The sequence below is a fragment of the Pleurodeles waltl genome, chromosome 8 (genome assembly GCF_031143425.1).
Source record: "Pleurodeles waltl isolate 20211129_DDA chromosome 8, aPleWal1.hap1.20221129, whole genome shotgun sequence".
NCBI lineage: Eukaryota > Metazoa > Chordata > Amphibia > Caudata > Salamandridae > Pleurodeles > Pleurodeles waltl.
The window spans coordinates 1164866583-1164888412 of NC_090447.1; the positions used below are offsets into that span (position 1 = coordinate 1164866583).

General features: G+C 43.3%; 1 protein-coding gene across 1 annotated transcript in view; it reads left to right on the forward strand.

The window, feature by feature from the left end:
• Window positions 1-21830, forward strand: part of SIAH3 (siah E3 ubiquitin protein ligase family member 3) — a 401123-nt gene that overhangs the window by 368841 nt on the left and 10452 nt on the right. The gene's annotated exons all lie outside the window — the stretch shown is intronic.

Below are 21830 nucleotides of genomic sequence, written 5' to 3' on the forward strand. Positions count from 1 at the left end.
GAAAAACTAAGGACTGTCACTGAAGTAAGTGCTATCATGTACTGCATTTACCATGATGCATTGGGGCAAACTGAGTGCTGGCAGTGTGCTACCACCGTCTTTTTGCTCTCCAAGAAGGACTATTAGTCTGCTGCCCTGCTGCTTGAATGAAAGGACTGGACTTGCATCTTGAACCCAGGACCAGAAAACTGACTCCAAGGGGTAGTAGGCTGACATCCTGATCAGAGCCTCAGGGACAGCTTCAACCATTCTGAACCAAGCACCTGGACTCTACTTGTTGTGTGTCTTGTCCCCAGGTGGTGCCACCCAATTCTGGACCCTTACAAGTGGACCTTAAGGTGCGTTGCCAGCCCAGTTGAGGTCCTGTGAGCAGAACTGACTCAGTGTGATGAATCTCTTTGCAGCCGTATCAGAACCTCCATAGTGTGATTCATCCCTGACATCGGCCTTTAGGTTGCAGTTTGCAGTCTCATTGAAACTGCCACTGGACAATGCAGGCCTGTGCATCGGAAGCCCCTTGTCGACAGCATCACCAACAATGATGCAGTACTCCACACCACAGTCCGGCAGCTTCTACAGAACCACCAGTGCGTGACACACCATCGACGCAGGACATCGCACCACAAGCCCCTCAACAAAAGCATCCTCATTGATGATGCAGGACTCTGCATCGCAGCCTTGCAGCTCCTGGCAACCTCCGCTGTGCGACGCATATTTGATGCAGGATCGTGCAACATTACACAACCAGGATATAAAATACTTTGTTCAGTGGGCCTAATGGGGTCCCTGCATCAGGTCTATGCTCAGTTGTAGTTGGCTGAACCTGTGATTTTGTCCCGGTCCGACGTGACCAGATATCTGCAGTTGGCGCTTTGTGCTTCTAGACACTATTTTCACTGAAATCTTTAAAATTGCATATCTCCCATTTTACTAATTGAATTTTTTTCATTGTGGTGCTAAATACGTTTTCAGATTTTATTTTATTTTTCTAAAGTGGTGTGAGCATTTTCTTGTATTGTGTTTTCACTTTATTATTGTTTGTGTGCTGCATAAGTACTTAACACTTTTCCTTTAAAAGTTAAGCTTGACTGAGTTTGTGACAAGCTACTAAAGGGTTAGGCACAGGTTAATTTGAGGTTTACTTGTGTTTCACCCTGACAGAGATAGTGGTTGCAGCTTGAGTAGGGTTTCATCCTCCTCAACCAGTAACCCAATTTCCAACATTGAAATTACGGCATTACCACATGCATAATTATAATTTTTAGCACGGGGCACAGGAACAATGTGAATGACTAGAACACGAGTAGCCAAAGTGTATGGCACTAGTTTTTACTCTAGTTTTAAGTGTGAAATGAACACTTGCATCCACATTTTGTGCTAAAATGTACCGGTAAAAGCTGATTTTGCATAATTTCTTTGGATTTTCTTGCAATTACGCAAACTAAACAAATATCGAAAAAACACGATAGCCAGCACCTTTTCCAGGAATCCCCTATCATTCGGTGACTTGCTTGTACAAGAATTGGATAGGATAAGAATTGGCAACGGGATTTCAGATGGATGGAAATATGTGAGATGTAATTGCTGTTCAGCTGGGAGTAAGGAAGGTGCACAGCAGGTGGCAGCATCAGAAGTGATTGGAACATGGCTTTCATGAGGATTTGTGCTTTAAGAGGAAGCAGGATGTCAAGGCTGTGCTTACACTATATGGTGGAGTTGCAGCAGGTGTCTACATACATACTTCCGGGCCCTGGTTCTTGTAAGTAAGTGATGTTAAGGATGACTAATTCTGTTCTGAAAGTAAATCAGAAGAATACAAAAGGGAACTACAGCAGTGGAAATGTTAGAAAATTGTAACAGTCTGATAAAGTTGCAGCCGTGAGAGAGGAAGGGAAACGAGAGGAAAGGGTTGGGATTTGGTTGAGGAGGATGCAGTGCTAGAAAGAAGGGGGATCTTCCTAGACACAGGTTCGAGCAGCTTTTTCAGTGACAGATCTGGGATCCAGCAGATCCAGGGAAATATGCTGAATTTGTCCTGATATAATTTTCCAACACCAGGATGTAATTTAGAAGGGCTGCACATTTCTGCTCTCCATTCATTCAGAGCAACCTACAGGTGGCAAAGGGGCTTTTTTTCTTTTCCCTTTCAGCTGGGCTCAAAACAAAGGCCTGATTTAAAAGGACATCAGCCCTTCTTTTTATGAAGTATCATCCTGGCCAGGAGCCATCTCGAACTTAACCCCTGACGCTAATGTAATGGAAAGAAAACAGAGGCACACAGTTTTTAACTTTATAGGTTCTTTAGAGAAACTGTGGCTTGGAAGCACGATTTCATGTTGTTCAACCCCTCTATGTAAGAAATGTGCACGCACTGTAAGAATGCCAGTTGTATCTGTGTATAAAGAATTGTACAAATAATGAGTTAAATAGCACCAGGTTCTTTTATACCACTACTCATCCCAACATAGGGTATCAAAGTGCTTTACATGACACACATAGACACAATAAATCATACATGTGAGTAAATCAAAGTACACAAGATGTTACATAAGACAATGAGGATTATAAGGTGCAGGAATCATATCATTCATACTTGTAGACATTATGAGCCTCATTACTAGGCTGGCGGTCTTGAGACCGCCAGCCTTGCAGTGGCGTCAGAACCACCACATTAAGACCCTGGCAGTCAGATAGCCAGGGTGCCGTCACCTCTGCCGGAAACGGTGATCCCGAGGTGGAGATCACAATCAGCCAGCCTTTTCATAGCGGTTTTACCACCATGATAAGGCTGGCGGAGAACAGGTGCATGGGCCACAGGGGACTTGACATGGGCATTGCAGGGCTCCCTCTGCCCAGCACCATCGCAATGTTCTCTTTGCAGACAGTGAACATTGCAAAGGTGCTGGTGCACCCTGCATGCAAAATCATTGCCGTCGGCTCGATTTCGAGCAAGAGTCAGTGCTGCCACCAGTTTCCTGCTAGGCTGACAGGTGGAAACCTCAGTTCTATGGGTGGCAAACTCTTAATAGGTCTGGTTGCCACTACGGCAGCAGCCACCTCATCTGGAGTTGGGGAAACCAGTATTCCCATCTGCTAAACTCATAATTACACCCTATCTGTTAAGGGTGAATGGCTGAGAGTAGCACACGGTATCTGATTCACAAAGGTAAACTTACACTTTTGTGTAAGTTTACAATTTTTTGCAAATTACAACCAAATGATATGAGTTGTAGCTCTATGACTGCAGAGTATCGGCACTTGTGGCAAATACTCCACACATAAAAAGATAGGACAGTCCTATCTTTTTATTTGCGGAGTCTCCACTACAAGTGTAGAGACACTGCATTTGTCAAAATACTACTCTTAACAATTGTTTGAGAATAGCAAACAATCTTAAACTTAAATAAAGGTTTATCATTGTGAATCAAGCCCTAAGTCTGGATATTAAATGTAATGCAGTGAATGGGGTTATCGGTACTAATATGGCTTTATTACTTCCAAAGGAACCCTTCATTTGCAATCTTAGAAGTTCCAAGTCCATGACTTACAGTTTGCGTACAGCTCTGTGATGCTGGTAAATAGATCACAGTGCTTCTTTATTAGAAGGACTGCAACTTATACACTAAAAGTAAAAAAAAGACTCAGGCGGTCATTATGAACTTGGCGGTTTGGCTCGCCATGCCGGCAGTGGTGGCTGAAGCCTCCAGCCGGCATTGCGGGCCGAACCGCCACATAATGAAATGGATGACGGCCACCAGCGGCAGCCGTCACCCACCGCCATGTTCCCGCCGCCAGGCAGCCTGGCGGCGGAGTGAAACACCATCCGCCAGGGTAGCTGCACTACCCTGCGGATAATGTTTCAAATGCCGCCAGCCTTTTCATGGCGGGAAAGACTGGCGGAAGGGGTGCCCCTGCACTGCCCATGCACTTTGCATGGGCAGTGCAGGGGCCCCCGTCGCACATGTCACTGCCAGATTTACGGGCAGTGACATGCGCAATGGGTGCTGCTGCACCCGCCGCCCATCAACTTTGGCGGCGGCTCCTCGTGGAGCAGCCCTCAATGTTGCGGCCGTGTTCCCCCTGTCTCCGCCCGCCAGTCTGGTGGGGAAAACATTATACGGCCAGCGGGTTTTCCAGGAGGCTGGTGGTCGATGGAAAGACCGCCAGCCTGAACACGGCGCAAAATCCCGCTGTGTTCAAAATGACCGCCTCAGTGTCAAAAGCAGTAGACCACTTACCTATTTACATAAAATACAAATCTTTGATCTGCATGCTACACAATATGCTTTGCAGCAGGCACATTAACCCTATGTGTTACTATATGAGTCGAAGCTCTGACTGGACAAAACACAGAACTCCTCCAGAATTGCAATAACCATGAAAGATATCTTATTGCTATTAAAATCCCCTGCCAATTGCTGGGTCCACCAATATTTCTGCAGCAGGTGTCCTAACCTTGTAGAATACTTTAAAGTGAAGCCTGTATGTAAGCTGAGCTAGAACAAATTTACTGTTACGTTTGCCCTTGTTACCAATTTCTTTGCAGCACATTCTTTTTTAAATAAACACGTCAGAGTCAGGTTTTCAAGCTCTGCTTTTTGTGACTCCACCCCATTTTCTCTGAACAAATATTTTCTAATGCCAGCACTGTGAGGTGGGAGGAGAGGGAAACACCCAGAACAACGACTCCTAAACCACGTAGTCGTGGAAAACGAAAGCGAAACAATGGTTTCGTTTTCCATGACTTCCTTGTTTTCGTGCCTTAACCACGCATGTCTGAACCACGTACATGTGTGATTAAGGCACAGAAGAAGGGAGTCGACGCGGTGAAGGAGGAGGTAAGTTGGGCTGTGACTGGGGCTGTTTTTTTGGGGGTGGGGTGGGGGTTCGGGTTGATTAGGGTTTAGGGGGTGTGGGGGGGCAGGGTTTAGGTTTTAGGGGTGGGTTGAGGGGTTGGGGTGCTTAGGTTTTAGGGGCGGGTGGGGACTCTGGGTATTTTTAGTTTTTGGAGGTGGGGTGGGGGCTCGGGTGATTAGGGTTTAGGGGGTCAGGGTTTAGGTTTTAGGGGTGGGTTGGGGTGCTTAGGTTTTAGGGGCGGGGTGGGTACTCAGGGTATTTTTCGTTTTTGGGGGTGGGGTGGGGGACTTGGGGTGATTAGGGTTTGGGAGTTAGGGTTTAGGTTTAAGGGGTGGGTTGGGGAGTTGGAGTGGTTTAGGTTTTAGGGAAGGGGGTTGGGGTTGTGGTAATTTTAGGGGTAGGGTGTTGGGGTGGTTGTAGGGGTAGGGGGATCGCGGTAATTTTTAGGGGTGGGGGGTTAGGGGGAAAGCATGTTGGAACCGTGCATGCTGATCACTAATGCCTTTACCAGGAATGCGTTTACAACTAAAAATCGTTGTAAAGGCATTCGTGGTAAAGGCATTAGTGATACCAACGAGTTAGTTGTTCTGAATTCGTTGTTGAGCCATGAGTGCTTGAAGCACTCGTGGTTTCGACATATAACCGGGGGAGACAACTACAAAGTGTCAGGGGGAAAGATAAAGAGAAAGACAGACAAAGAAAGTGAGGTAAAGAGTTATATAGAGAAAGAATGACTCAGACCTGACAGACTTAGAGTGGTCAACCCCAACTTTTTGCCTGTTTCCTTCCATTTTTCTGACCCTGTTCTTGTTGGTTTTAGGACTTTGCACACTTTACCACTACTAACCAGTGCCAAAGTGCATGTGCTCTCTCTCCTAAACATGGCAACATTGGCTCCTACCCAATTGGCATATTTACTTTACCTGTAAGTCCCTAGTAAAGTGCACTAGAGGTGCCCAAGGCCTGTATGTTTAATGCTATTAGTGCCCCTGCAGCACTGGTTGTGCCACCCACATAACTGGCCCCTTAACCATGTCTGAGGCCTGCTGTTGCAGGGCTTGTGGGTGCAGTTTCACTGCCACTTCGACTTGGCACTGAAAATTACTTGCCAAGCCTTAAACTCCCCTTTTTCTACATATAAGTCACCCCTAAGGTAGGTCCTAGGTAACCCATAGGGCGGAGTGCTATGTAAGTAAAAGGTAGGTCATGTACTTATGTGTTTTACATGTCCTGGTAGTGAAAAACTCACAGATTTGTTTTCCACAACTGTAAGGCCTGCTCCTCTCATAGGCCATAGCCAGCATTAGAATTGCCCATATATACTTTAAAGTGGTAGGTTCTGATCTGAAAGGAGTAGCCCTGTCATGTTTAGGATGGCTAGATTGGTAAAAGAAAATCCTGCTTACTGGTGAAGTTGGATTTAATATTACTATTTTAGAAATGTCACATTTAGAAAGTGAGCATTTCTCTTCACCCCACCAAATAAAACACTTCTGGTCCTGCAACTGGACTCTGTCAGAGGGTCTACCGTGCTGCCCAAAGGACTCATCTGGACTGCTTTGCTGGGAAGGACTGCTGCCCTGCTTGCAGCCCTGCTGCCCCCTGACTCTGCTGGAAGGACTCTGCTTCCACATAAGTGCTCTCCAAGGGCTTGGATTGAGCTTGCCTCCTGTTCTGAAGTCTCAGGGCCACAAAGGCTTCACCAACGAGAAGAAAATCCCAGTGCATTGGAAAATCGCTGCAACACCTGCAGAAATCGACGCAGCTTCGGCCCTGTGGCTGAAAACTCGCAACATCACCTATGGGATGGATGCAGCATCTGCTCCGTCTCCCCAGTGTGTCAAGGATTTTCAATGTATCGTTCCTGGGAATCATAATATCCCGGGATCACAGTGAGGAACCAAAGCTGCACTCCTGGAAATCAAAGCATCACCTTGCAGCATTAAAAGAAACAACACATCATCTGCGCTGCATCGGAAAATTTGATGCAGAGCCTTATTTTTCAACCCATTTCAACCCATTTCCTCCTCTGGGACCCCCTTGCGTCGTGATTTTTGATGCCTCCCAGGTACTGTGTGTTACAAGGATACAACCACTAATTCTTAAGGATTAAGACTCATTTAAACATTTAAAAAGTGATATCTTGTGCCTACTAGATATTTGTTGTTTGGTTTTATTTTATTTTATTCATATAAATATTATCTATTTTCCTTAAATAGTGTGGAGTACTTTTTGTGATGTTTTCACTGTGCTGCTGTATGAGTTATTGCACAAATACTTTACACATTACCTTCTAAGTTAAGCTTGCCTGCTCTGTGGCAAGCTACCATAGGGTGAGCACAGGATGATTGGGCCTGTGTTGTGACTTACCCTAACAAGGATTGTGGTCCCTACTTCGACAACGGTGTATACCTCTGCCAACTAGAGACCCAAATTCTAACAATGGCAAATTGATAAAGGCAGAGAGAGATATAAAGAGAGAGAAGGGGATAGAGAGTGAGAGAGAGAGCGAGAGCTAGAGAGAAAGAGAGAGAGAGAGAGAGAGAGAGCGAGAGAGAGAGAGTGAGGGAAATAGGGAAATAGGGAAAGAAAGAGAAAGAAGACCATGGTCACACCTGGTAGAGGTTTTAGGTTTAATGGGATACAATCTGTAAGCTATTATGCATTTTACCATCAAGTGAGTGATGTCGGCATAAATCAGAAATGTGACAAATTGGGAGTATTTGAGGAAATGTGATGTGTATGCAAATGTGTACTGTGAGTAGTATGTGACTGCTGTTTGTGATGAAATGCTTTGGTTGAATTTTTCGTATGCACAGATTGGGTAACAGCTTTACCAGGTGATATCATCTTCAGCTAATGGGGCTTTCAGTTACAACACATGCCCTGGCTACAACATGTGGTTTTCACGAGACACTTATCTTCATACATGGCACCTTGTAAAATCGTTTTTAATAATTATAGTATGGCTGGGATGCAAAGCAAAAAATCATTTTGAAAAAACACTGCATTCAAGGCAGAAAAGTGATGGATTTGTGCTTGTGCAAATGGAGATGCATCAGTTTGGGTGTTGTCTGAGTACACTGCCACCCCAGGAAGATATGGCTACGCTAGGCCATTCTAATTGGATGAAAAAGCCAATTAGAATTGTCCTAAATCAGGACTTCTAATTGGTTTAACCAGTTGCCAGTCAAATTGCTAATGTGTTATTTTCAACAATTAGAGCGACTACCCTTTCAACCAAGCACAACAGGGTACGCTATTAGGACCATGGCAATTGGCTGCTGAAAGCCTATCATGCTAGGCATAGTGTGCGCTGGGTGCAGGTCACATATGGGCCAGTAACCTTTTCCTATGTCCTGTTTGTGTTTCTTTTTCAATTCCTGCTTAGCAGAAGTAGTCTTCAAAAATGCAGATATGCCCCTTATTGTCTTCTGCTTATAAGGCACTGGAAAAAGCATAGCTGGTAAGTTTGCTAGGCCCATGATTTACTAGTTTATGCAGCCCTATTTTTTCTTAGAATTCAGGGACTGGTGGTCCTGGTTTTATACCAGGGTAAATAAGACTAAAAGTCACAGAATTCCAAGAAAGAAATCTAAATAAAAATAAAAAAAACTATTATAGATTTGGGTAGTACATGTGCAGAGACTGGTGGTTCCTGGGAGGTGAGGAAACCGAGTCTATGCTTAGTTACATCAATTTGAAGGTATCTATGGATCAAAATGGAAATTGACTAAGACTATTGGTAGAGTAAGGGAGGTATGGCTACCCAGAGAAGGGACGTGATAGGATTTAATTTCTGACATGGGACTTGGAATCTCTAGTCACATCTTACAGTGTACTCAAAGAAAATAAACACTATGCTTCTTTATTTCAGAACCGTTGGATACTATGTAAAATCACATCCTGGGGACAGTTCTTGGAGTCTAAAATGATTTAGCCACCATGACCCACAAGCTACAAAGAAGCACCTTGAATATTAACATTCCAAATAAAACAGTTGTAGTTAAGTACTCACTGAAGAATGTATATAGGGGACAACACAACAAGATATGAGTGGAAGGAATATTGAGGGGACCCTTAACTCACCTCTATGTGAAAAATTAGCTGGGTCAAACATTCTAGTGGTATTTGGAGCCCACTGTATCATCAATGGATGCAACAGGGATTTAACTGGCAGAATTACCACATGCAGTCTGGTGGAGCTGATGAGCCAACAACAGTGACCCAAGGATTGTACCAAAAGAGGCCAGTTTATTTTACTTAAATATTATATATTAGATAAGGTATTAGTTTGTGCTGGGTATTTCTAGCACTTGCTAGACTAATGGGGATAGAAGTCAGTAACTAGATGCTTTTTAATGCTTTGAGCCTGCTTGATTGCACTGCTAAACGAGAGTCGAGGCGCTCACAGCACAGGCTTTGTATATCTAGCACAATTTACAATTTACTGCTTGTAGCTCAAAGGCCCAAGTTTAAAATTTCTCTGTGCTTGTGTATGAGCATCAGATCCATACATATTTATACTTTTTTAGCGCTGCATCTGCACCTCTTTTTGACACAAAAGTAGCGCAAACTTACAAAATACAATTTTATTTTGTAAGTTTGCGCTGCTTTTGTATCAAGAAGCGGCGCAAATGCGGCGCTTAAAAAGTATAAATATCGGCCTTAATTTGAAAACCCAGTATTCGGGGAGCTTGGTTGTTAGCCCATGAGATTTAGCAGAGCATGGGTATTAAAACCCAAGAGTCAACAGAGTTTTGGTGTTAGAACTTGAGTGGGGCTTGTTATTCAAACCCAGGATTCGGTTAAGGCTGGTTATTGCAAGCTGTAGTTTAGTGAGCTTGGGTATTGGAAACCAAGACACAGTGAAGCTTCAGTATATAAATCCCTGAGTCAGTGGAGCTTGAATATTAGAATCCGTGATTCATGAGGGTTTGGGTATTAAAACCTGGAATTCAGTGGGCTTGGGTATTAGAACCCTGGACCATAGAAGTGATTTAGAGTTGCCAGAGGCTGCAGCTGTGACTCCTGATTGCTCCTTGAAATCCCTGACTCTGACTTTGCGACCCCGGGTCTGAAAGATCTCAAAGGCAGTGTCAGGAACTGAAGGAAATTGGGTTTCATATGAGCCTTGTTTACTTTTTGTAGCTTGTCCAAAACTGGGATGCTTTCGTAATTTTTTTCTATTCTCAGTGTCTCCAGAAGGGTTTCTTAAGGGCATACCGTTAAAATTGGTGGGGGACTACTTACAGCATGCAATCATGAGGATTGTGTGCACATGTATAGTGTGTGTGTGTGTGTGTGTGTTAGGTTTAATATCCAAGTTCACTGAACCACAGGTTGCAATACGGTGTATAAATATAGTTGCCTTTGGGTAATTATAGATAGGATCTTATTTCCATAGGAAATGCATTTTTTGTATTACTAATAACTTTCAGGCTGTTTGACCAATCTCCACAAAACGTTCCAAAAAGTGTTATTTTTTGCCTAGTTTGTGCATTGAAAGTTTCAGGGTGCTCCATCAATTGGGAGCCAGGAAAAAAGCATGTCCTGAAACACTTTTTCTCTAATCATTTTCCCATATGAAATTTAGGTACAGCTACAACCTAAATTGCTGAACAGATTTACACCAAATTTGGCAGCAAGGTAGATCTAGGCCTAGGAAGAGTGTTTTTTTGTTTCCATGTAGATCCTTTCTGTAGTTTTGGAGTAACTAAAACTAAAAAAACTTTGTATATCTAGGGTCGCCGAGGCTCCATGCATACAGACAGATCTTAAAGTGAGATCTGACTGGCTGCCACCACCTCAACCAGGAAATGGCAACAGCCATTTTAAGACTCAGGTTTCAGTCTTGAGTCCCACAGAAAAAAAAGTTTAAAAAAGACACAGGGGTTCACAATCGGAGAACCCTGACCTCCCAGGTCTGGTGGTGGGGTCTAAGAAGGAGCCCACCTGGGGCCAAAAACATTTTTGTTTTACATGTTGCCATGAATTTGTGGAGCACATGCAAATCTGCAGCAATTTTTAAAAAAAACTAGCACAGTCTCCCATGCTTGTTTTTTTAAGCCCCTCTGGTGGATCAGGTCCTGGGGTAAAAGATATTTATAGTTTGGGGGAGGGGTGTGCTAGTCCCCTCTCCCCAGGCCATTTCCAACCCTGGGGACTGCCATTTCCTGACCGTATATGGAAAGAGGAGGAGGGCACAGCCCCCCTCCCCGGGCAGCTTTGACCCTGAGGACCCAACCCCAGGGCACTCTCCCCAAGCTTCTTTGGACCCCAGAGACCCAACCCCCTAATGTCCTGGCTGCATTTGTAAAGGGGAGGATTTCAGCCATGGGGACCCCATCCCCCAGGGTCAAGCCATGTAGCAAAGGGGGAAGGGGTCACACTGCCTCCATTCCTGGACCATTTTAGGCCCTGGGAACACTATCCCCTATTCCCCTGTGTAATAAAGGGGAAGGGGGCATGTGGCCCCTCTCCCCAGGCTGATCTAGGCTCCAGGAAACCCATCCCCACGGGGCATCGCTGAAGGTGGAAAGGGGTAGGGGGCACAACTATAACTCACACCCTCACCATGCACTGCTAATTACACTATATATTACATCACTCATGACATCGTCTTTATCATCATTGATAAAATCACTGTGCATGGCGGGGAGCAAGTTATAGTTACCTTAGGGCATGAGTTATAGTTACTTGAGATAACTCTAACTAAACAGGTGAATTTCAGTGGCTTTTAGAGTTTAAAACTGAACATTACACCTATATAGGCTCTGTTGTTAAGTGTACAAAACAACAGCAATTCACCGGTTATAGTTAGAGTTACTGTAAGTAACTATAACTCATGCCCTAAGGTAACTATACCTCTCGCCCTCGTCATGCACAGTTTTTTCGTCAAAAATTTACTGCAGATATTACATTGATATTATCAATGATGTTATGAAAGATGGCATGAGTGCCATAATTTGAGGGGTAATTGGCAGTGCATGGTGAGGGTGAGAGTTATAGGTACCTTAAATCACAAGTTATAGTTACTTGAGGTAACTCTAAATATATCTGGTGAATTTCTATGGTTTAGTACGGTTAAAATCTGAGCCTGACTATAACGTCCCTGTAACCTTTGTTTTTTTAAGTGAATTTCTATGTTATTTTAATTCTATTTCCTAACTATAACGTCCCTGTATCATTTGTTTTTTTCAGTGAATTTCTATGTTTTTTTTAACGATTTGCACATCGATTTGGCTGTGCGCAGCCGTGCACAGCTGGAGTTGGCCACAGCTTCTCTGGTTGTGAGAATAGGTGTGAGAGGGTTGTCTTTGGGTGAGTGTGGCTGTCAGATTGTCTGTCTGAGTGTGAGAGTGCGTGGATCGGTGTTTTACTGGGTGCATCAGTGTGTGCACGGGTCTCTGAGTGGGGGCATCAAGGTCAGTGCTCAGTGGGTCACTGACTAGGTGTGTGACGGTCTGAGTGGGTGTATGAATGGGTGCGTAAATGTCTGACTGGCACTGTAAGTGACTGCATGATTCTCTGAGTGGGTCTGTGAGTGGGTGCGTGAGTGTCTGGAATTGGTTGAAAGAGAGACACAGAGAGAGCAAAAGAAAGTGAGAGGGAGAAAGATAGAGTTTTTTGGTCTTTCATGTCTGATATACTTAGAAAGAGTTATTTGTTTCCAATTTCAAATCACAAATGTATTTTTTTTTTTTAATATAACAATTGTTTTTAAAAAAAAAACAATTGAAATGAGTCCAGCTGGACTCGAACTCCTAAAGCTCAGTGTCAAGGTCTGCAACCTTCACACTGAGCTCTTTTTTTTAGCCCTTTATGGGGTATGGGGCTCCACTCCCACCCCTCCTCATTTATTTATTTATTTATTTTTAATTGTGTAGCTAAAATGCTGCTTGCGGGCTATCTAGGACCACGAGGGAGCCCTTAAGGGCTCCACCGAGGGCCCTCCTTATATATTTAGTTCTTTATTTATTTTTTTAAATGTTTAAATAAAATGCTCTTTATGGGTTACCTGACACTGCAGGGGAAGCATTTAGGCTTCCCCTGCAGTGCCAATGCTTCGGCAAGCACGGAGGTGCTTTGATAGCAGCTCCCTGCTTGCTGAAGCATTTCATCTCTGTCCCCTGCATGCATGCAGATGAAAGCTCTGCTGTTTGACAGCCATACTTGCTTTAGAGGTCCCGCTGTCAAACAGCAGAGTGTTAGCTGTGGCTTGGCTGCAGTGCTACAGCCAAGCCAAAGCGAACAGCTATGTCCCCGGGGTGGGAACCCTGGGACACAGCAAGAGCCGGCCCTGGGGAGTGGTGGTCCCCAGGGCCATCTGTGGCTCCACGCGGGGGCCCTGTGGCCTCCCCACCAATGTGAAGGTAGCCCTGGGGGGTGGTGGTCTCCCAGGCTAATGAGGGTCCAAAATGGACCCCCTCTCAATTGTTTTCTGTTTGCCCCAGGGGGTGGGGCTAACTGGGGTGCGGGGGTCCACAGGGCCCCTCACATGTATCTAATTAGAAACCCTGGGGGTGTGGTCCCCGGTGCTTGGGGGTCCCATAGGGACTGCCTTTCTTTTTTTTAAAGATTTGCCTTGGGGGGTGGTGGTCCCCGGGGCCGTGGCCCTCCCCTGCTCCAAGTACAGTGTTGCCCAAGGAAGTGGTAGTTCCCAGGGCAGCCCCCCACCCACAAATACAATTCATTTTGCCCCAGGGGTGGTGGTCCCCCTGGCAGCGGGAGGGGGCCAGACAGCCCCACCTCATATTACATGAAAGCCCTAGGGAGGTGGCAGTCTCCAGGACAGCGGTGGATCACAGGACGCTCGCATACCAAACAAATAGGCCCCAGGGAGTTGACGGTCCCCGGGGCATCAGGAGGGGACCAAGAGGCCCCCCTACTTTTTTTTTTTTAAAGCCCCCAGGACTTGACTCATCCAGGGGCATTAGACTAACAAAGCGCAGAAGAGCACGCTTCGTTTTTATTTTTATTTTACCAGCGGAGTTGCAGTTCCAGCATGTCTCCACTTGTAAAATAAAAATAAAATGCTTTTTAGCCCGGGGGGGTCTCTTTGGGACGTCACCACCAGAGCTAATGGGTCAGGCTTTTCGTACCCTAGCCCTTTTTTTGTTTTTTTAACTGATGGCTGACAACACTTCAACGACTTCTGTTGTTAACGTGTTATCAACTAATCAGATCGGGAGGGGTCATGAATCCTTTGTGTCCCTAGATATAAAAATCTGTTTTCCCCTTAATTTCTCAAAAACTACTGAACCAAATTACACCAAAACAAAAAGAAAATCACTCTTACTGGACCAGGACCTACCTTCCTGCCAAATTTGGTGTAAATCCGTCCAGTAGTAGTTTTTGTGCTATTGCTGTTCAAAATCCCTATGGAAAAATGAATGCGAAAAATGTGTTTTAGGACCCCCATTCTTTCTTGGGCCCGTCCCTCTGGACGGATCACCCTGAAAATTTCCAGGCAGGAGCTGACGGACTAACACATTTTTTTTGGAAAGTTTCATATGCAATATATGTGTCTATATATATATATATATATATATATATATATATATATATATATATAAATATATTTATATATATATATATATGTGTCACACATGTATAGATGTATATATATATATTTAGTTAATATTTATATGTGTATATATACATACATATAAATATAAATATTATTTTATAGACTTAAAAGTAATGCAAAAGGTTTCTAAAGCAGATACAAGATATAGATCGAATTGTGCACCATACATATCTATATTTGTTACAAAGATAGATTTATATCTGCTTTAGAAACCAGTTGCATTATTTCATTTATCTTTCACTTAATGTTTAATCTTTCTTTTATTCTTGCCTTTTTTACTTCACTTGTGTTGCTACCTTAATGCAATTATCAGGGTCAAAAAGCAATGTGATATCACTAACTGCCATGTCATGAGCGGCTGACCTTTTGGATGATGTCAGCTCTGCTACCCCCGGCATTTTCGTGAATCGACATCAATGCGCTGGTTACCGGCCAACCTTTGGTATAAGAACCCCTGAGTCAGCAGAGCTTCTGTATTAAAACCTGGGATTCACCAGCGTTTGGGATAATATAACTCAGGATTCTACAGAACTTTGATAGTAGATCTTATGATTTTGAGGAACTACAGTACTAAAATCGTGGATTTCGCTATATGATTGTTGCTGTCCTCTACCTAGAACAATAACCTACCACTGGACTCACTCACAGGTAAAAATCAGTTATGGTTGGCACCTTTGCGTGCTTTGGACAGTGTGCAAACATGGCTGGGAGGGGAGTCATGGTTATGTCCGAATTTGTGCGTGAACAACATCTATGCAAGAAGTGTTATTGGAACCCGAGTTAACCATTTATCAGATATTACACACGAGGGGCTGCCTTTGGAAGGTGGCATGCGTGAAGCAAAAATTGACGTAAACAGTGTGCTATGCCCCTGCTCACATACACTTCAGACTAATTAAGATTTTGCATCCCCAAAAAAATCAAAATTCTGCAACGAGCTGGTGTACGCCATACAGAAAGTGTGGCTGACATTAAATGCTAATGTTGACACCTCCTTCCATATCAAGCTGTCCAGAATCATGTTTTCTGTCAACCACAAGCTGAGCAGTCGCAGCTTTTTCCTTGAAAGAGCTTATTATCTGTTGCCAGCCCAGCAATCATACTGTAAGCTTACTGTGCAATATTTTTTCAGAACGGCTGCCAGCCCACTTTCCATCTCAAACCTGCAGAGGTTGATTAGAAAAACATGTAATGAGGTTAAGTGCAGGAAGTGGGGGTGTGAAGAGAACTCCAACATAATAATAACTATACAATCACCTCGGAAATCCTACATTGCATTTTAAAGAGTTCCAAAGGGTTTGGGTTTATATTCTACATAAAATATTTCGATACAGATAACCTGTAGTAAATGGGTCCCATTCATGATCATTTTTCTTTAATGATCTGCATCTTTGCACCCGTCCAATTAATCCTCCCAGTTACTTCGGTCCCACACGAGTTACTCTAGGTAAACTAATAACATGTGGGACCTTGGGGGCACTCCTAGAAATGAGGAACACTGGAGAATGGGTAATTCCAGGTCCAATTCCTCCAGTAATTTCTATTTTTCCCTGGATTTTTACACCAAGATTTCGACTGATTCCAGTAGCCAAAATCTCCATGTGAAAGGAAAGAGATCTATCTGCAGTGTTCCTGCAGAACTCCTAATTCTGATGTGCTCGTACTCCTGTTACCGGCCCGTCAGAATTAACAAGCCACTTGTAATGCTGTTCCAACACCCTGATGTGGCCTGAGAGATTTGCTAAGACTTGTAAGTAACCATAACATACCAAGACATTTACTGCATGTTATCTTCCATATCCATGGATATACCAAGACTAGCCCTGAACCTGGGACACTCAGAAAAACAAAACTGTTTAGAAATTGACAGGTTTTAGTATAAAGCTATAAGATTTGCCCAAATGCTACACTGAATAAAGGATATCCGTCAACACCCACGATGAGAAGAAAGCACTACCTGCCACAATTAACATAAGTGACAAACATGTAATTCAGTTCTCCCTTGAAATGTAAAGTACCTGGCACAAAATGATTCACTAGCAGATCCACGTTGTTTTTTTTTTTTTCCTGGATTTTTTTAAATGTATATCTTGTCAATGCCCTCAATTTTACATACATGGCCTGGCATTTGATATCCACTGATTCTAGTGCCATAGTGAACTGTGGTGTAGGAAAGGTTGTGCTAAAACTGACATCCCATTCTTCTTCTAGGCTTCTCCTGTTGTGCTTAGAGGAGGGTGGAGTCAGCATGGTGAGAGGTGGTAGGTAGGTATCGACTTCTGGGACTTTTTAGAAACCACCAAGATTCAACATGCTATGTGAAGGGGGAATGGGAAAAAGAAGCAGGATCCACATAAAACTTTTGCCCCCCTCTACTTCACCTTGTCCAACAGACTGAGAAACCAATAATCCAACCTCGACGGAGTTGGATTTTTGGAGCAAAACATGTAGTCATATTGTGATGCTGAGCTCGCTAGGCATTGGTTTCTGTGACCGGCATTAAAAAAGAAATATATTGTCTAAGCTGGATCTGTTTTGATGCATTTCCCATTTATGAAGCTAATTTCCCAGGAAGTAGTCATTAGCCATCTACAAGTGCTACAGAGATTCAAGTAGAACCACGGCTGATGCTACAAAAGTAGTGCTTGTTCAAGTCAATAATACCCTTTTTCAGGAACAGCAGGACGCTGTCATATTTTTTGCTACATAAAACAAACAGCTTAAATGAAAGTAAGCATAGTTTGCAAGGACACAAAAGCCCCAATGGATACGATTGTGGCCTGTTGCCACACTCAGACAGATTACATTTTAAGCGCATGCAGTGTATACACCATACTCACCTTCAATTTTTGCATGCAACCTTTATCTGGATTGCCTGAGTACTCTAGTAACACTATGTAGTTTAATTCAATTTAGCCGTTTTCTCGCCTATTGCACACCTGGACTTTGTTTGTTCAAAAAACAAGCTTTTATTTGGCCATAGCCCTAAATACGTATTATTATCAGCTAAAATAAACAGTTTAAATCACTTCGTAAAACACAATGCACAATATTAAAACAATATCTCAGAAGAAAAATAAAACAACCAAAATAATCATAACTTCACATAATTCTAAAAGAACCAGCTAAAAGTCATCATAAAGAACAAGACAGAGGGATTCCCAGGGCACCCATTTGGTGCGGGTCATTAAATTTTTTGGTGTGAGGGGCCTAACTCCAATATTTGGATGCATGTTAGGTATCACTCCACATACTCCTTACTAGTTTTCTAACAGTTAAAAGCATGACTTAATGCTTATAAAAGCTAACCATTAATCAGTTAAAAAGCCCTCCTACAATCCTCTTATTACCTATAATCTACCCGGGAGCCCATTTAGGGACCCCTAAACTCCCTTTAAAAATCCCCCTATAACACATACCACAATAAGAAATCTCATATTTACCAGCAAGCAAAGGGCTTGATCCCAGTTGGTAATATTATATTCAATAAAAGACTGGCTTTAAAAACTTTTTTCTGTTCATCTAAAAACCACCAACAGTCCAATAAAATATGTTGGCTACTACATTTTACTTTCAAGCTGCATGAGCACAGGTCCTCCTCATCTCTCATTGCTGATCCTGATTTCATATCTTCAGATATTTATCCAGACCCTGAATTTGAGCACAGCATTCCTAATCCTTGGACTTGGCATAGCCTCAATATAAGAGAACATATGCTCATTCCTCCAGTCTTTCACCAGGTAGCGTAAGTCCTCATCTCTAGCACTTGTATTTATAACGGCGCCAACTCCTGCTAAGGGATCTACTGTTCTCGCTTCAACTGGTGGCAGCTGGAGATAGTGTCAAAAAGAACTTCTCCAGCATACCTCTCACTTGGGAGGCCCAATTCAGATCATTTTTCTCTATTATCCTTTTACAGGGGTATGCTATTTTGGGGTTACCCTCTCCATTCAATCTCAGCCAAAATTTCAATATTGCTTGCATCCCCAAAAAACTCCACACCATCATTTGGCACTCAGCCCTTATGACATGGATCATACCAGAAGGGGGAAGTGTAAGCAACCGTTTCACACATTTACCTTCTTCCATATTCCAGTTCAACTTTTCAGTAAAGGTTAATTCTTCCACCTCATACTGGAATTGTGGGTGCACCATAGCATTGAAAGCGGATAGTATGGGATGAAGGGACAACCCTTCATACTGTTGACTAAACTGTTTTAGGAGGCCCCATATCAACAATAATGCTGAAGATTTTAGTGACTCATTATGTTCTCTCCAGCTTAATTTTGGTCAAACCATATGCCCAAATATTTATATTTATCCACCACTTCTACTTTTTCCCCTCCCAAGTACCAGTTGAATGCCCCCTTTCTTTTCCCCAACACCATGATTTTCTTTTTGTCCAAATTAACCGTAAGTTGATTCCTTGAACAATAATCATAGAAAATATCCAATTTCCATTTCAATCCCAGATCCTTCATATCGACTGTCACTAAGTCATCGGCATACAATAAGCAAGAAATATGAGTCCCATCCATTTTTAGGCATAGACTGCCAATTTCATTTAATATTTTTGACTTGTCAGACAGGAATAGGGAAAACGATAGGGGGGCTAAGACACAGGCCTGCCATAGGCCATTTTTGGGGGGATTCTCTTTGATAAGGTCCTCCAGATGTCTAAAATCATTCAGGCCCAATTTTGCCCATGTAATCCCTGGAGAATTGAAAGTAGAGCCATGTCGATTCCGAGCTGCCTCAGCATATCCCTCAACAGATTCTGATCGACCTGATAGAAAGCAGCCTGGAAATCAACAAAGCAACAGAATAAGCAACCTCACATTTCATTTGACTTCTTTGCCATTGCCCATAAAATAAGGCAGTGATCTATTGTAGAATGACCTTTCTTAAAGCCACCTTACTCTGCCAGGATTACATTATTTGTTTCCGCCCAAGACTTCATTAGGCCTAATAACACTTTAGCAAATAATTCCCTCCACCCACATCCAGCAAGCTGAGTAGGTGATAGTTCTTAGGCTGCATAGCGTTGTCCTCCTTATATATTGGACTAATTATTGCCCCTTTCCAGCTCTCAGGAAAACACCCAAAATCAAGAATTATTTGAAAGGTTATATAGAAAAGGCTTGCCCACCAGTCCACATTATTTTTCATTATGACCGCCAGAAGATTATCTGGGCCAGCTGCTTTAATTATTTGAGAGACACAAATGTTTTTCCTATCTTCTGAAGGGAGAAATAAGACTTAATATCAGCACCTACCTCAACTATATTCTCCAAATTTACCACAGCATCCTTTCTCCCATCCAAATTACCCAAATGCTTGTGCATCTGGACTTAAATCATGCTTTTGTGCAATTTAGGCACTGCCCTACTTCCAGCTGTGCCTATATTAATATGACATTGTTCATTTACCTCTCATTCTTCGCTGAAGACCAAAGGCCATACATCAGAAGACTGAATCAGCATAAACACCTTCCCATGCTTGTATTCCCATTGCACTATTGTAGACAACTAAAGATAAGGACACATTGGTAACACATTTTGTCCATTCAATCATTTGTTAGAATATTGTATACTGAAATACTGTTTGACGTAAATATTATGTCTCAAATATTGTTAATTAAAATGTCCCACACTTGGGTGAAGATTACACATGTGTGAAATTCTTTAGCGTTGAATTTCAGGAAAATTATGTGAAATTACTTCTAATTAAGTAGAATTCAAATTTGTCACTGCTATTTTTTAGTGTGAAATGTGTCCCTGCATACATTTTTGATGCAAGGATGCATTTTGCTGTAAATAAACAGTGCAATAACGCAAGTGGTGCGAGCAACACCTGTTCACGTTCTGGCCATTTGCGTTATTCCTGTGCACTTGTAAAATGTTGCCATGAATGGCACGTAATTGCACTGGATGTTGAAATGGGGTAATATTGGGAATATCACGTAACAAGACTGACACAATTTTTGTGAAATTACACAGATTACATCAGCGTGATTTACATTTCGCCCAGGACAAGTGTAGGTCTTCTGTTATTAACTTGAATGGGGGGTATTCTTATGAATGACATTTAACAATAATTCTCTCTGATGATATTCTGACAAATTTTCTGTTACCATACAGCACATGGCCCTCAAATAATGGAGAGCATTGGGAAATGTGGGACAGTTCTTCATCCTCTTCATCAACATCCCATTTTGGGACAGGACATGTACCTTCACAGGCTTGTAGCAGGCGCAGCCCGTCCTTTAGGTTGGAGGGGCCATGCCACCACACCTTTTGCCCCTCATGAAGCGTGTCTGTCAGGCTGAACAAAGATCAGCCTGACAGACACTCTTCATTTTCAGCTCAGACAGCCAGGAGTGAGACATGCACGATTTGCGCAGACTCCTGGCTGCCTGAGCTGAACTTTGCTGGGCTGAGGAGGTCACAGCTCCTATGGGCATGACCTCCTCGGCTCAGCAAAGGTACCTCGAGGCCCTCCCCTGGGTGACGAGGAAAGCGTCACCCATTGACTTCGACCTGGGCACTTCAGGTTTAAGCCCTGATGCGTCCAGGGTGAGTGTCAATCAGTGACACCTCGTCACAGAGTGGGGAGGGGTCAGCAGTCTCACTGACCCCATCCCACTCTGTGACGAGGCTGGGACTGCTGCAAAGGCGGCAGTCCCAGCCCTCCTGGGACCTCGAGGCTGAAGGTAAGTGTGTGTTTGTGTGTGTGTGTGTGTGTGTGTGTGTGATATTTTAAAATGAATGTTTGGTGCGTGCATGCATGTTTGAATGTTATGTGTGTTGTTAATGGATGTGTGCATGTGTGTCTGAAAGAATGAGTGTGTGTGATCTTTTAAAATGAATGTTTGGTGTGTGCGTGCATGTTTGAGTGTTATGAGTGTTAATGGATGTGCGTGCGTGTGTGAAGGAATGAATGTGTGAACTTTTAAAATGAATGTTTGGTGCGTGTGTGCACATCTGAATGTTATGGGTGTTGTTAATGGATGTGCTTGCGTGTCTATGTGTGAAAGAATGAGTGTGTGTGTGTGCTTCCCGCCCGCTCCCTCCCTCCTAAAGCTGCCAGCCGCCACCGGCTTGTAGGTGGGTGGACCCCTTTGATCAACGTTTACTATACCCTATTGACCATCATTTGCTACCCCTCTCGGCCTCTAGAATAAATTCTCCTAGACTATACTCTAAGATCGCTCAGTTGACATCCTGTCGTCTCCTCATTACGATACTGTCTTTCACTGCTTCACCATGACAATAGCACAATACCTCTCTAAACTAGCTGAAAATAAGCATGAAAGGCCATGGAAAACAATTGCTTTTCTGCGGGGAAGAGGTTTGGATTTTTGTGGTCAGAAAGTTACTGT